Source organism: Equus quagga, chromosome 16, assembly GCF_021613505.1.
Source record: "Equus quagga isolate Etosha38 chromosome 16, UCLA_HA_Equagga_1.0, whole genome shotgun sequence".
Classification (NCBI taxonomy): Eukaryota; Metazoa; Chordata; class Mammalia; order Perissodactyla; family Equidae; genus Equus; species Equus quagga.
This window is the reverse complement of record NC_060282.1, coordinates 56,169,687-56,185,265: the sequence shown is the minus strand read 5'-3', so window position 1 is coordinate 56,185,265 and position 15,579 is coordinate 56,169,687.

Sequence of the window (15,579 nt, the reverse complement as noted above, 5' to 3'; positions counted from 1 at the left end):
GCCAGACTCCCTCTATTGCACCATCTAAGCCCTGGGCGCTGGTGTTCCTGAAATCCTGTTTCCATCCACTTTCCCTCACTCCACCTTTTCTTCTTACTGTTGTTGGGAATGTGGAATAACTAGTAAATCTGATTTAATACGAAAGAGAATCCTTCTACACCCAAAGTAAAGAATTGCAGGGTCTGCTCTGCGGCAAGCATTTTAGCTGTACCTTTTAAACCCACGATGGTTCAGCTACAGCTAAAACTTTTATTAAAACAAAACACCCTTTGCCACACTTAACAGCACCACCAGTGATAATTCTGATGAGGGTAGTTCAAAAACAAAGATGCCATAGAAATCCAATTGCTTTTTTGCAGAAAAGTTAAGTATTATCTCATCAACATCTTTAAGATCAATTTTCAAATACTGAATGGTTTCTAAATGGATTCATACAAATAAAGTATATTTCATCCAAAAATCCAAAGTCTTTATGAACTTTCATTGTTGCTCTAAAGAAACAAGTCATTTTCTTTCATAGCCACAAACAGGAATAACATTGCAGTGATCCATCGTAGATTAAAATATTATAGGACCATCATTCTGAATCCATTCATTTTTAATCAGGACCAAGTAAGTCATTCCAGGAGAAGCTCACAAGTATACATAATGTCCCCCAAATGCTATAATTTACATTTGATGCTTAGATTTTAGGCAACAGATGTGAAAAATGTATGTATCCAAATAATACCCTGGAAAGTACACACATGCAGAAGCCGAAAACGAGCAGTTATTTCCGCTTAGGTCAACATTCACTTTTACCTGAAATTTCCCCCTAATCTACATTTTTATTGTGATAGAACTCGGCCTGGTATTGCAATTATGCTCACAACCCTTGTTTCTGTAGGTGCGCCTAACTTTAACATGGATTAAATGTGAGCCCGTGTTAATTTTAAAAATATTTCCAAAACTATTTTTTAATAATGACACTGCATTGAGCTGAAGACAACAAAAATATCCACTATTTGAAATATGTAGTCTTACCCTAAAGTTAATATCACCAATAGTTAACTTTATCAGCAACATTAACAAACCACATTATGTGTCTCCCAACACGATGCCCTGAAAAACCACAACAGTTCTCAGAAAGGACTCCTTCCAAAAAGTATAACCTGAATCCCATCATGAGGAAATCGCAGATAAACCCAAATTGAGGAACATTCTACAAATACAAAACCTGTACTCTTCAAAAATGTCAGTCATGAAAGGCAAAAGACGGAGGAGAAACTGATCCAGATTAAAGGAAACTAAAGAGATGGGAAAACTAAATGCAATGTGATCCTGCGTTGGATCTCAGCCAGGAGAAAATTGCTGTACAGGACAATACGGGGACACGGTGAAATTTGCACAAGGTCTATAGGTGAGATAATAATAATGTATCCATGTAAAGTTTCCTGATTTTGATAGTTGTCCATGGTTATATAAGTGGATGTCTGTGTTCTTAAGAAATATACATAAAGTATTTAGGGGTAAAAAGCAATGTACTCTCAAGTGATTCAGAACGAATATGTAATTTTCATGTGTAGGGTGAGAGAGAGAAAAAGAATGTGCAAACATAGCAAATATTAACAATTGGTGGATCTGAGTGGAGTATATCAAATTCTTTTAAACTATTCTTACAACTTCTGTAAAAGTTTGAAATTGTTTCAAAATAAAAGGTAACCATAAAAAAGAGGTAGGCAGAAAGTCATTTCAGGCGAACATCCAGTAAAGCAATTTTTACTTTTATTCTTTTCTTAATAAAATATGTACCAAGAAAAAAGGAAAATTTAAAAAGAAAATAAAATCACCCACAATCCACCTGCCTAGCCTACAGGTGTTCCTGTGCCTACAGGTTTCCTCCAAGCCTCCATCATGTCTTGACTAGAGGCTGGGCTCCAGCCTTTACCTGACCCCTCCCTGTCTATTCTCACCAAAGCAGCTAACACGTGCCTTTTTTTTCTTTTACCACAATTTAATTTTTTTGTTGAAGTGTAGTTGACACACAACATTACATTAGTTTCAGGTGTACAACATACTAATTCGATATTTGTATACAATGCAAAACAATCACCACAAGTCTAGTTACCATTCTGTCACCACACATAGTTACAAGTTTTCTTTCTTGTGATGAGAACTTTTACCACCTACTCTCAGCAACGTTCAAATATGTGCTACAGTATTAACTATAGTCACCATGCTGTATATTACATCCCCATGCACAATTTCAATTTTTTAATTGAGTTCATAATAGTTTACATCAATGTGAAATTTCAGTTGTACATTAGTTCTTGACTGTCACCACATAAGTGCTTCTCTTCACCCCCTGTGCTCACCCCCACCCATCTTCCCCTTGTAACCACTGAATTGTTTTCTTTGTCCATGTGTTTGTTCATATTCCACGTACGAGTGAAATCATCTGGTGTTTGTCTTTCTCAGTCTGACTTATTCCCTCCAGGTCCACCCATGTTGTTGCAAATGGGATGATTTTGTCTTTTTTTCTGGCTGAGTAGTATCCCATTGTATATATATATACCACATCTTCTTTATCCAATCATCAATGCACTTGCATTGTTTCCATGTCTTGGCTATTGTGAATAGTGCTGCAATGAACATAGGGGTGCATATGTTACTTTGGATTGTTGATTTCAAGCTGTTTGCATAGATACCCAGTAGTGGGATAGCTGTGTCATCTGGTAGTTCTATTTTTAGTTTTTTGAGGAATCTCCATACTGTTTTCCATAGTGGCTGCACCAGTTTGCATTCCCACCGGCAGTATGTGACGGTTCCCTTTTCTCCACAGCCTCTCCAACATTTGTTATTCTTAGTCTTAGTGATTATAGCCATTTTAACAGGTGTAAGGTGGCATCTTAGTGTAGTTTTGATTTGCATTTCCCTGATGATTAGTGATGTTGAACATATTTTCATGTGTTTATTGGCCATCTGTATATCTTCTTTGGAAAAATATGAGATAATGGTCTACTGTCATTCTTTTGCATGTGGCTGCCCAGTTTTCCCAACATCATTTATTGAAGAGGCTATCTTTTCTCCATTGTATGTTCTTGGCATCTTTGTTGAAGATTAGCTCTCCATAGATGTTCAGTTTTCCTTCTGGGCTTTCAATTCTGTATCATTGATCTATGTGCCTGTTTTTGTACCAGTCGCTCCAGCTTTGTTCTTTTTTTTCTGAGTATTGCTTTTGCAATTCGGGGTCTTTGGTTGCCCCATATGAATTTTAGGATTCTTTGTGTTCTATTCCCGTGAAGAATATCATTGGGATTCTGACTGGGATTGCATTGAATCTGTAGATTGCTTTGGGTAGTATGGACATTTTAACTATGTTTATTCTTCTAATCCATTTGCGTAGAATCTCTCTCCATCTCTTTATGTCCTTATCTATTTCTTTCAGTAATGTCTTATAGTTTTCATTGTATAAGTCCTTCACTTCCTTGGTTAAATTTATTCCTAGGTACTTTATTCTCTTAGTTGCAATCATAAATGGAATTGTATTCTTGAGTTCTCTTTCTGTAAGTTCGTTATTAAAGTGTAGAAATGCAACTGATTTTTGTAAGTTGATTTTGTACCCCGCAACTTTACTGTAGTTGTTAATTATTTCTAATAGTTATCCAATGGATTCTTTAAAACATGTGCCTTTTGTGTTTGGAACTTTCAACGAAGTTGTACACATTCAACAAAAAAACCTCAGAAGTAGAGATTTTGGCAAAATACATAATGAAGGGTCTGGCTGAATATTTTAGCATTTGAAGGCATCCTAACTTTGTTTAAATCCTTTCTACCCTCGCCCATCCCTAGAGTTCACCTTCTGCCAAATTGAAAAGGAGACCAAATGCTCCCAACTCCACTTTTATTCTCCCCTCTCCACTCCTCCTGTCTTTAGCCAGCTACCCAAACACTAGCTTACACTATGGCTCACTACCTGGGCATTTCTGAGGTCAGGTGGCTGTATCCAAATCTCTCAGATCAGATCAGATTGGGCTCTGCCCTCTGGTTAAGCCAGAGCTTCCTGGGTCTCACTAAAAACTTCAGGTCAAGGGTTAGGCACCTGATACTTAGCATAACTCTACCACTAACCAGCTGTAAGCCTTTGGCAAATTGTATGATCTTTCCTGTTCTCAATTTTCAATTAAGTAAAACAGAGACGGGATTAAATCATTTCTGAAATCACTTTTAGTTCTGAAAGATTATGATTCTATAATGAGGGAAAGTAGGAATAATCGTAAGTAAAATCAAGAGCAGAAAAATTTTGGAATGCAACAGAATGTAAGATGATCATGAATGTCATAAGTTTATTTTAGGGTTTAGATGCAGAGAGTAGAAGAAGAAGACTCCCCTCACACAAACTGGTGGAATAGAATTACATAATTAGAGACTGGTAATTGTGGAACGAGATGATATATGATTTAATAAAACAGTTGACCGTGACTCTTACCAACTATGGATGAATGACACATCTTCAATGCTGTCATTAAATATCTCTGAAACCAAATTCTAGCAGTGAGGAAGTTTTTCTTCCTTTATCCTTTCTACAGCTTGGGAAGTAACATACAGTGAGTTTTTTTGGTTACTAGATCAATGATTCTCAAAGCATGGTATACAAGTCTAGAGTAGAGATCAGAGCATTTCAGAGTGAGAATGGCAGGGTTGAAGAACAAGAAGTCCAACTTTTTATTTAGTACATGAGGAACGTAAAGACCAGGCTGGCTGAGTGATTTGTCAATGATCACACAGAATGGTGGCTTACTCTCAAAACATCTGACTAGTGTCTCACTGTCGTGCGTCCTTATCCATAGAACACTTCTAACCAGTCAGTATTGGGCTGGTCTCTGGTGGTCTTATTGAAACCATGGCCATACTTCACTTTTGGCATTGATTCACACACTTCATCCCTGTTCATACCTCTGAGACTGCCTGTCAGCTTAGGTAGGTCATGTACAAGGAGACTTTTTGCAGTACTGCAGTCATTTTACCTGTCAGGGATGGGGTCCAAGAAGCACACCCTCCCTGATGTGGGTCCCTCTCTAAGATGGGCCCCAAGAATACAACCATAGGCAACTCTCCAGACACAACTATTCACGTGCTTTCTTTTTTACAATGGCAGTAGGAGAACACATTTACATATTGCTCTAGGGGCTTATATGTCCATCAAAGCATCATCCAGAAATTTGGAAAGTTAGAAAGCCATGGAACTCTAGCACCCTGTGAGCATTCTGAATTCAAACTAACATGCCAAAAATAAAAGCCAAACTGCATATAGCAACACAACAACATGTCTCTTCTCAGGAAAGAGTAGATAGAGGTAAGAAGAACCCCATGGTAGAAGATAATTCCCTTCATTATACCTATTGGCAATAATAAAAGTAACCTTCATTACCTGAGATGGTTGTGGTGGTTTCCATTTAATGATGTGAGGGAACAAAGCACACAAGCCTCATGCCCTTAGCCTTGCAGTGAGCCTTCCACGGCGCTTTGTGGGTTAATCCCGAGACCCTGTGAAGGCTGGATGAGCTCATCCTGCTCTATGTGAGGACCACTCTCCAAAGCCTTAGAATCCAGAGAGACAGCAGCAGAACCTGCTATCACACAACCTGTTGCAATATTTTCTCAGGAAAACAGATTTTTTAAATCAGGTAGAAAGCATCTTCAGGACAAACAAAAATGTAATTTCTTGACTCTCAAGGTCTCAGGCATCTACACTGTCAATAAAAATATCCCTAATCATCTGGAAGGTTTTTTTAAATGTGACTCTATGCCTGCCCAGGTCTCTCAAGCTGTTTTGTAATCCATAATATTCCAGAGGAATGAAAGCGAATCCCCATCAACTCAAGAGTTTGAGAATTCCTAACGTGAAATCTGGATTTAGAAGGACGTAAGGTCTGAGGTCCTCATTCTAGAGAATCTAGACCTACAGTTTAATTTGTGAGATCATTCACGGGAAGGGAAATCGTGGGATTCAGTTTCCCTCATCTGAAAATCAGACTGTCTGAATATGAACCTCTATTCTTTAACTTACTAGCCGTGGGAACGCAGGTAAATCCCTTCACCTCTTCAACTCTCATTCAGATCATTTCTAAAAACAAGTTTGATAATAAACAATCAACATATTTTAGTTGTTATGATAATTATTATTATTATAAGCAGCTGCTGAGAAGGCAATATCACATAGCATTTAGGCTTGTGGGTTCTGAAATTATATTGCCTAAATTAAAATCCTGAAATTATATTGCCTAAGTTAAAATCCTGGCTCCATCCCATGCTAATTATGTGACTATGGGAAAATTATTTATCTCAAGTCACAGGCTTTTGTTCTGTAATATGAGGATGAGGGCTGTCATGAGGAATGAACAAGAAAGAAAAGCAATGTATCCACAGAAAGTGCATGGCACAGTACTCGGTGCACAGTAAACATTTTTAAAATATTAGTTATTGTTATATTAATGGAAATATAGCAGCAGCAACAGCAGTAGGGGTAGTAATATTGCTCTATTTGGGAGACAACTTATAATTATTAACAGTGGAATATCTCTGAAAAATGTTCTTGGCAGAATTAATGTTTCCATCTTTGACTGGAGCTCATTACAAATACCCATCTTCTCTGAACAGTGCAAGGGCCTTTGAAAGAATGTTCTGGATGAACTGGGAGTGTATGGCATCCAGTAATATTCTAGACGGGGAAACATTTTTTTCCCTTCTGAGCTGTTCCATTTGATTTATTAAAAGTCTTTCTTGTGCTACTTTAATAGTTGGGATACTAATAAAAATAAGAATTCCTGCCAATATTTCTAATATAAAAATTTTCACTAGCCTAGTATTATGAACTTTAAGTATTTACCTGAAGTCAATTTATTCTCAAGAGGCTCTGTTACATAATAGACGTGCACCGGATTTGAAGTTGGTACAAAACCAAACAAATTGTATGTTAAATGCTCCTCCATCTACTGTCTTGGATGGAATACTGTGGCCCTGGACCATCGCTGAATATTTTTTCATCTGTTTCCTCATCTATGAAAATAGGAACCTTAGTTGCTGCCCTGCCTGTTTTCCAAGGTTGTTATTGGAGATCAGATGAGGAAAAACTTGGATCGAATTGTAATTGAAGTCGTTGTACAAATTTAAGTTGTTCTTATTTCAAAATGTGAGCTCACTCACCCACATGCACCCAGTTCTTGGATTTTGTTTGTGCTAAGTGAAAAGCAACGTATTTGGTTGGTACGTTTACCCCATCGTCGGGGCCTGAATTTGGCTCTCAAACAGGAGGGTCAGGCAGTTTCAGAGGAGGCTTTGAGGTATTCGGAGGCAGATCTATCTTCTCTGGAAACAGGGAGGCCGTGCTTCTGCTGGAGGAGCCTTTCACAGACTCCTTTAAGGAATTTTACCAGGCCTTCTCGGAGCTGTGCGTGAGCCAAAATATATATTGACATGATAAACCACAATGGATTTAAGTGTTTAAAGTCAAAAATACACTTTTAAAAATAAGTACTTAAGTTGGCTGATTGAGCAATAATACCTGGATGCTGAATTGAATTTGTTTAGAATAAACCACAGAGTAAACTTTTTCTTAACATTTTGCACCGAAGCAAGGAACACCAAAGGGGAAAAACACAATTCCATGGAACATTTCCTCATTTCTGCATTATGGAACAATTGCAATTTGTAGCAGGGTTACACAGCTAAGCCAATAAACTCTGACAGTCTCTGTAAAAATGTTTAGGTTCAAATGAAAATTAAGTATGCTTCCTATGCCCCTGGCTCTGTCCGCTTCTCTCTGGCTTACACTTGTCACTTCTCTTACACCTCCTGAATCCCTTTTCTGATGTCCAGAAAATCTGCTGCAAAAGAATTCCCCAAACTTGAAAAAAGAATTGCAAAAAAATTTAGGTGCCTATTCTTCGCTTACAATTTCTGTTTGCCTGTTGATGTTAAGAAAAGATGCACACAGACTCTTTTCTCTCTTCCTTTGGTTCTGTACAGTTCCTATTACACTTTCCAGTTGTCTCCATTGTTCTAATTTGGGTGGAATACAGTATTGTGAAATATTTTGACTTGAGCAACTTCTTGTGTGGGTGGGATATCTAGGGTGTTCTCAAATGTAGAGGTAATTTTCTCTGATTCGGTGCATTCTGGGAAACATCACTGCCTCCAGCATCTGCTGAGAAGTGACATCTTATCTTATTTTGTGAAATTTCAAGCACCAACCTGAAGCATCTGAGGGGAGAAGCCCTGTTTAACTAGATATGTGGCTCAGAGAATTCTTGCTCATATCACTTCCTCCAATACGCAGACATTTGGTGCAATCACACTGGGGGTGGCCCTGGGAAGGTCTCAGAATTTGCCACAAGGGCTCTGATTCCTCCCCTTCTCCTAAACCAGTTCTCCAGTCCAGGGATGAGAATTGGAGAGCAGTACCCCACTATGGCATAAACGTGTCACCATAGATCAGAGGTTGACAAATTCTCCCTATGGCTTAGAAGCACCCTCCCCATGCTAAGACGTGGATTCATTAGGTTTGCTTGCCTCTGTCAGAGACAAAGGTCCAATACACAATGTGTTTAGCATAGTATAACACACAGCACATTTCCTGAAAGGGAAAAAAGTGTTTCTTCCTTCTCTCTGAGAATACATTAGTCCACTCTCAAATTGGTCTTAATTATTTTATACTAGCCCTGTGATCAAAGCGCCAAGCTTGACCATGAGTACACAGTGCAATGATGTCCTGGAGAAAGGTGAGAAACAGAAGCAATCGTCTAGGTGCCTGGCGTCACATCAGCAGACCACCAATGAAATTTTTCAGTTAGGATCTTGGAATCCCCCGTGGGAAGGAATTTTTCTTCGAAAGCCTTTAGTATTCTTTAGATTCAAAATTCAAAGTGTTTTTGAATCCCAAAACTTCATGCATGGCCTTTGTTTATTTTATGTATGACAACAGCACCTACTCTCTCCTTGCTGCACGTGGTTTTTAAGTTCTTTGCACTTTCTCATTCTCCTGCCTTCCCTGTTGTCCTCTGCTGCCTGGACCCTGGAAAGTGTCGACACTACTTTTCACTGGAGCATTTTCATTACCTCAATAAATGTGATTTAAATGCCTACTTCTGCTCTCACAGGAACACTCATAGGACCTCTTTTACTTCCACATCCTAAAGCCCAGAAGACGGTCATTAGAAAAGCAAAGTCAGACAGAACAGCAGGAAGCAAACCCACTATTTGAGTGGTGGCCCCAAGTACTGCCAGGGAGGAATGAGCTTTGTGGCCTCTGACCCTTGCCATACTTGGTACGTCCACACCCTTCCCCTCCGTGGTATTACTCCTTGCCCTCTTCTCTTGCCTTAAGGGTCCTTTTGTTCACAGCACTTATAACTTTTTAGCATGCTATCTAGTTCATTTATTGAGTTTATTGCCAATCGTCTCTCTCTCTCTACAATCATGTGAGTCCCATGAGGGCAGGGGTGTTTGCCTATTTTCTTCAGTAATGAATCCCAAATTCCAAGGACGGTGTAACACATAGTAGGTATTGAATAAATATTTGCTGTACAAATGAATGAATGCTGAAAGATGGGTACTTCTCATATGCTGACGTCGTAAAGCATCTCCTACTGACTGCTAAATCTCTTCCTTGCTTATTTTCTTCACCTCTAGGAACAAAACTTGGTTGAAATTTCAAATTTTGTCCATGTCTTTCTTCTACTCTCTTTCCTTACCTTCCTCCCACATTCCTGTGGCCCAGACCTTTTACTTAATCTAAACACACCCATTTCTTTGGTCGCTCTGACCCATATTATTCATAGGGCCCCATGTTTCAACATATAATGCATTCTCTCTCTTGGTTATTCCCTCGTTCTAAGTAAATCCATCCCATCATTTGTTTTATTGTTTAGAAAAGTATTCAGAACCTCAGAGCCATAAACATTTCAGGAGACAGGTCTCCTAAAGGTCTCAAATTAACGTAATGCTCTGACTATTTTTGTAAATATGCTTCTGTCTTCTTGAAGATAATTGAGTTGCTAAACCATACAATCTTACGCAGCTGGCCCTCTCCCTTAGAGATACCCAGATAGTAAAATTACTATAATTAGTTTGTAATCACTCAGCACTAAAGAATTTTTACTCAAGACCAGGATGCTATTTTGAGAATATGAGGAGTTCGACAACACGGAACTAGGTAGTATTGATCTATTATTCCAGTAAATGAAAAACAAAATATAGGGCTCCTGATTTTCAACCTTTAAACCCCATTACTTGCATGGAGATTTCATGAGATCTTTTTTACTTTTTCTTCTCCTCAAAGCTAGGAATAGAGAATAAAAATAGCAAATATTTATTGATGCTTCCTATGGTCCAGTCATCGTGCTAAGCTTTTTATAGACATCATCCTACTTAATGCCCACAAACCACTCTCTGAGGTTGGCATTTTATAGTTGCAGAACTTGAGACTTTTATGTCCAAGTAATTTATCCAAAGCCCACAGCTTAGGACAGTTGGAAAGAAGTGGGGTTATAAATCTATTCAGTACAAAGCAGGGCTCACACCTGCAACCACCAAATGCACACCTCCCAAACTACACTTTATTTCCTCAGCTTTTCACGTCTCTCCATGCCCCCATCCCAAAATTATAAATCAATAAGGGGATTTTTTAAAAGATATTGTAGGTAACTGACCAAAACACTACTCTAAACACTGCTGTGCTACATTTCAGAGGTCATAAGGCTGTAAGGGGCTGGAGATGTAAACCCATGGTTAACAGGACCACAGCAGAATTAACCAGTCTGGGTTTTGCTGTTGTCGTTTGGTTTTATTTTCCCAAGAGGTAGAGAAATGTAGTCTATTGGGGTTGTGAAAGACCTTCTTCATAAGTGGGAATTATATACAGAAGCTGTCAGGGGTTTGGAATGCTGTTCTACAAGATGACATATACATTTGAGGTGAAAGAAACAGGGAGACAAGATGACACTCCAGTTGCCAAGTATATGAACTATAAATTGGAAACACTCCCACCCAACCCACAATTCCCAAGTCTTAAGGAGCCTACATACATGTGAGGAAACTCTTCAGTATAACAAAATGACAAAACCAACCTGTTTATCCAGGAAAAAAAATCCACTCTGCAGATCACCCAGGCCTTTCACCTTACTCTTTCTAGCTATTTCACTGCCATCTCTCATGAATGTCACGTCTCACAGTTACTTCAAGAGCAGAAGACAGAGACAGGGTTGACGGCACAGAGTCAACCATTTTGAAAGACTTCTTAGAGTCTATGAAAAGGCTTGGTAGAGAATCAGTTATACAGTCAATGATGCTGATTAATTTGTAAATTTCCTGCTAGAGTATAAATTCTCTCATTCACTGTTACATCCCCTACAGAAGCTTTTATGTATGTACAGACTCAACAAGTACTAAATGATGAACTGAATAGTAATTTGAATAATAGCCAAGTCAAGAGCTGCAAAGGAAATGAAAGGCAGTGAGGAGGCAGAGCCCACTCAGAGAAAATGGGAGTCGGTCAGGGGAGGCAACACGGCAACTGTGCTCGATCGCAGGTTGCTTAAGCTGCAAGAGTCTTAATCTTGAATCTGCGAGCCAGGAAGAATACCAACCTCACAAGCTTGGAGTGAGTTTTAAACATGATCATGTTTCTGACAATACCTTGTAAACTGCAAGGTGCTGTACAAATGTGAAGTATCAAAATGGTCTCTGCTTTTGCAATTTAGTTCAGGACATGACAGATACAACCTATGTATACAATGCAGGGACAAAATGATAGGTTCCAACATATAATCATGGACAGAGTCAACCAGAGCTGCACTTAGTGCTGAGGTACAGGGAAGGCGCAAAGAGGGGAGGCTGTGTATAACATTAAGGAGTCACTTTGGGAATAGGAGGAGTGTGAGGCACAATTGACACACAAAGATTGAAGGGGGTGGAAGAGGCTCAAGGCGATTCCTGAAAGGAATGGAGGACAGCTTTTGACCAGAAGAGAAAGGCGATCTTTCTACCCATCTACCCATCTTGTTCATGGGTAGAGGGACAATGTAACCTACAGCCAGTTTTATTTACGCATGTCATGCCCTGAACATTGATGGATAATATTAAGTTTCTCCTGAGTGACTTGGCAAATATTTCCAGTTCTTTTTATAATCTTCCTCTAAAAATGATTTTTTTTTGTACTTATTCTTGCTTATTGGAGACTTCAGGTATACACGAAGCAACCAGGATAGTGGTAAGGTGTGAGCGAGAAGAAAATTGTAAGGAGAGAACATTCTGGGCCAAATTATACAAGGAAACTGTAGAAGTGAAGGAGTGAAATAAAACAACGATCAATTTTGCTTTTTGTAACCTCTTGTAGCAGAGATGGAGTTTGGTGGATTTTCTTAGGGGAGAGCTTGAGGGAAGAGGTCAAGAGAGAGGGTTGTAGCAGTGATATTATAGCTCTACCAGAGTAGACCAAGCGCTAGCTAGGCTTCCACTTATTACAAATAAATCCAGTATCTATTTTTATAAATGCATTTCAAATATTAATATCTACTTGCACAACACATGAGAAACCTTCTGTGTGTCTCACAACAACCTATAGGAGAGTTAGAGCATTTTTAAAAATACACATTCACAGTAGGAAAGGCTCTAAAAGATTAAGCGATTTACTCGAGACTGTACAGGCAAAAAGTGGCAGATCCAGAACTCAAACCCAGATGTTTTGACTCCAAATTTAATGCTATTTCCATATCATGTCATGTTTTACTTCTGTGTATCAAGCAGAATTTTTTTGTTTAGGTACTGGCTTTAGAACCTTTACTTTCATTGTGAATCATCTTTTATTTTTTATTCTTCAGTCCTCATTGCAATCCATAGCCAGTGCCCTGTACTCATTGACTCACTCTCTTCTCTTCTCTCAGTGTCTCCTCACCTTTATCAATTCTTCTCTCTCCCCCTTGTCTAAGCTTCCTTGTAACTGGCCCCCTTTCCCTCATCCCGACAATACCGAAGTGCAATGCTTTGAAATGATCCTTACTTTATTTGGTTTCTTTGGGAGGACTCTTAGGACTGGCAGAGGAATCTGAGTTGGTCTCAAGCCAGTTCATTTGTGGTCTCTAAACACGGTGATACAAGAAAAAAAAAATCGAGTGCACAGACCTAGGTAACTTTTGTAGACTAGTGACAGTTTTTGTAGGCGAACAGAGTTTTAAACGTAATTTAAGAGTTTCCCTGGAAAAAAAGCAGGCGTTCTGAAACAGACTACATTTCATAGTGCAATAGCTCCATCCAGTTGTCAGAAGAAGAGCCCAGCACCCCCTGAGAGAAATCCAAAGGGCTTCCGGAGTGTGAAGGCAGCGGGTGTCAGACCTCACACTCACCCACAATAGAATCCTGTCACTGAAAATTGTTCCTGCATTTGTAACCGAAAAGCAAAACAAGCCCACCTCTTTTAGTCTCCTTTTCAAATAAAGCACTTGACACTTAACCAACATTTTTCTTATTCTTCCTCTGCAAAATAAAAACAGAAGGTGAAAAATTAAAAGAATGTTTGGATGACTTTATTTCCTACCACATCCACCTACGTACCCAGCTACTGGGAGCTCACAAAGTGAATGCCACAGTACAGACGGGAGGCGAACAAAGAGGAGGTGAGAAGAACTCTGACTGGGGTACTAGAAAGGCTTTGGAGAGATTACACGTGAGTTGAAAGGGCTTGTGGCATTTCGACTGCAACACTTAGGGAGGGCCATTCAGATTGAGAAAGTAGGGTGTGTTCGGGGAACGGTGAGTGTGGCAGGAAGATACTGTGCATGGCGGGGATACAGTCAGATATTTCACATCTGTCTCCCTCACTGAAATCTAAGGTCCTTAAGGACAGAGCCTGGATCTTGTGTTTCCAAACACAACCCCCTTCCCAACTTCCTGAAGCCTGCACTCTTCGTAAATGTCCGCAGATCTTAGAGGACCTTGTAAACCAAAGGAAGGAATTTGGACGTTTATCCTGAGGCAATGGGAATTTTAAGCAGGGAAATTACTGTATTTGCATTTTAGAAAGACTTCCCTGGCCACAGTAAAGAGAAGGAATCAAGTGGGGTAAGAATTTGAGGGAAAAGTTTAGACAGTTGCGTGATCCGGGATCATGGTAATAACCTCTCAGTAGCAACACCTCCAGAATTACTCTTCTAAACGCAAACTGGATTTGACCCTCTGCACCTCAAAAACCGTCATAGCATTCCTTTATCTATAGAATCACGTTTAAAGTCCCAAGCCCAGTGTTCGAGGCCCTTCATAAAGTGAACGGTTCTACCTATCTAGTTGTTTTCCTCCTGCTACTTGCCTTCACATACCCTGGTTTCAGTCAGGACTAGTCACTAAGTACGCCGCGTGCGTGTGCCCCTTTGTGTTTCTTAAGGCTACTTACCGTCTTAGACATTCACCCTTGTTACTACCGGGGCGCTCATGTCCTCCTCCCGTGCAGCATAGTGCAGTGCTTGGAGGGCCAGGCTGTAACGTACTCACCATGCTCCTCCACACCGGTTAGCCTAGCACTTCGCACATTACAGACACTTAGCAAATATTTGTGGAGAATTGAACGATAATAGTAGTACTTGTCCTTGGATTCATTTAATATTTACTGAGCACCAGAAACCATAAACAAAAAGATTGATGCATTTAACTACATTAAAATGTAAAGCACTGCACTGAAAAAAAAATGCGAAATTTAAAAACTGGGAAAAATACACAGAATATATATGACAAGAGATAATTTTCTTAATATACAAAGAATTCCCCAGATCATTCACAGCAATAATCTAATGGGCAAAGGAAATAAACACATCCATTCCATTTTTCACCCATCACTTGTAAGGCTGCAAGTTTTAAAGTACTCAGTAGGACTCAGGGTGTGAGGAAAGCAACACTCAGAGGCTCTGTCTACGGGAGTATAAATTGGTGTTCTCGTCATAGAAGTATGATTTGTCAATATCTACAAAATGTTAAATGCAGAGATCTTTAACCTAGAAACTCCACTCTTAAGAAATTTATCATATAGACAAAAACAGAATAAGCAGACTCATACACAAAGATGCTTGTTGCAACCTTGCTTCTAATAGCAAACCCATCAGTGGGAGACAGTTGAACGATGGTTTATCTACACAATGGAAAACTGTAGCCATTTAAAGAAATGGAGTAAATCTATAATCACTGATGATGAATTATTCCAAATTATATCACTAAATGAAAAAAGCAAGGTACCTCCAGCTCATGCACTATGGTGTTCCTTTTGTGCAAAACAAATATACAGATACGCTTGTATATGCATGGAAAATGTTGACAACGCTTGACATTGGCTGCTTCTGGGCAGATTGATTGACACTGTATATCCTTTTGCATTGTTTGAACCTGCATGTTTTTCAATGTGTTCAATTTTAAAAGCCACATCTCCCCAAACACATACACATTTGTTGATCATTACACATTAGAAGCTTACGCCAAGCATTATGGATATAACCATGAATGATATTCCTTATATCCTCCAGGAGCTTTCAAATAAGATACAGATTCTCAAAAGAATTTTTA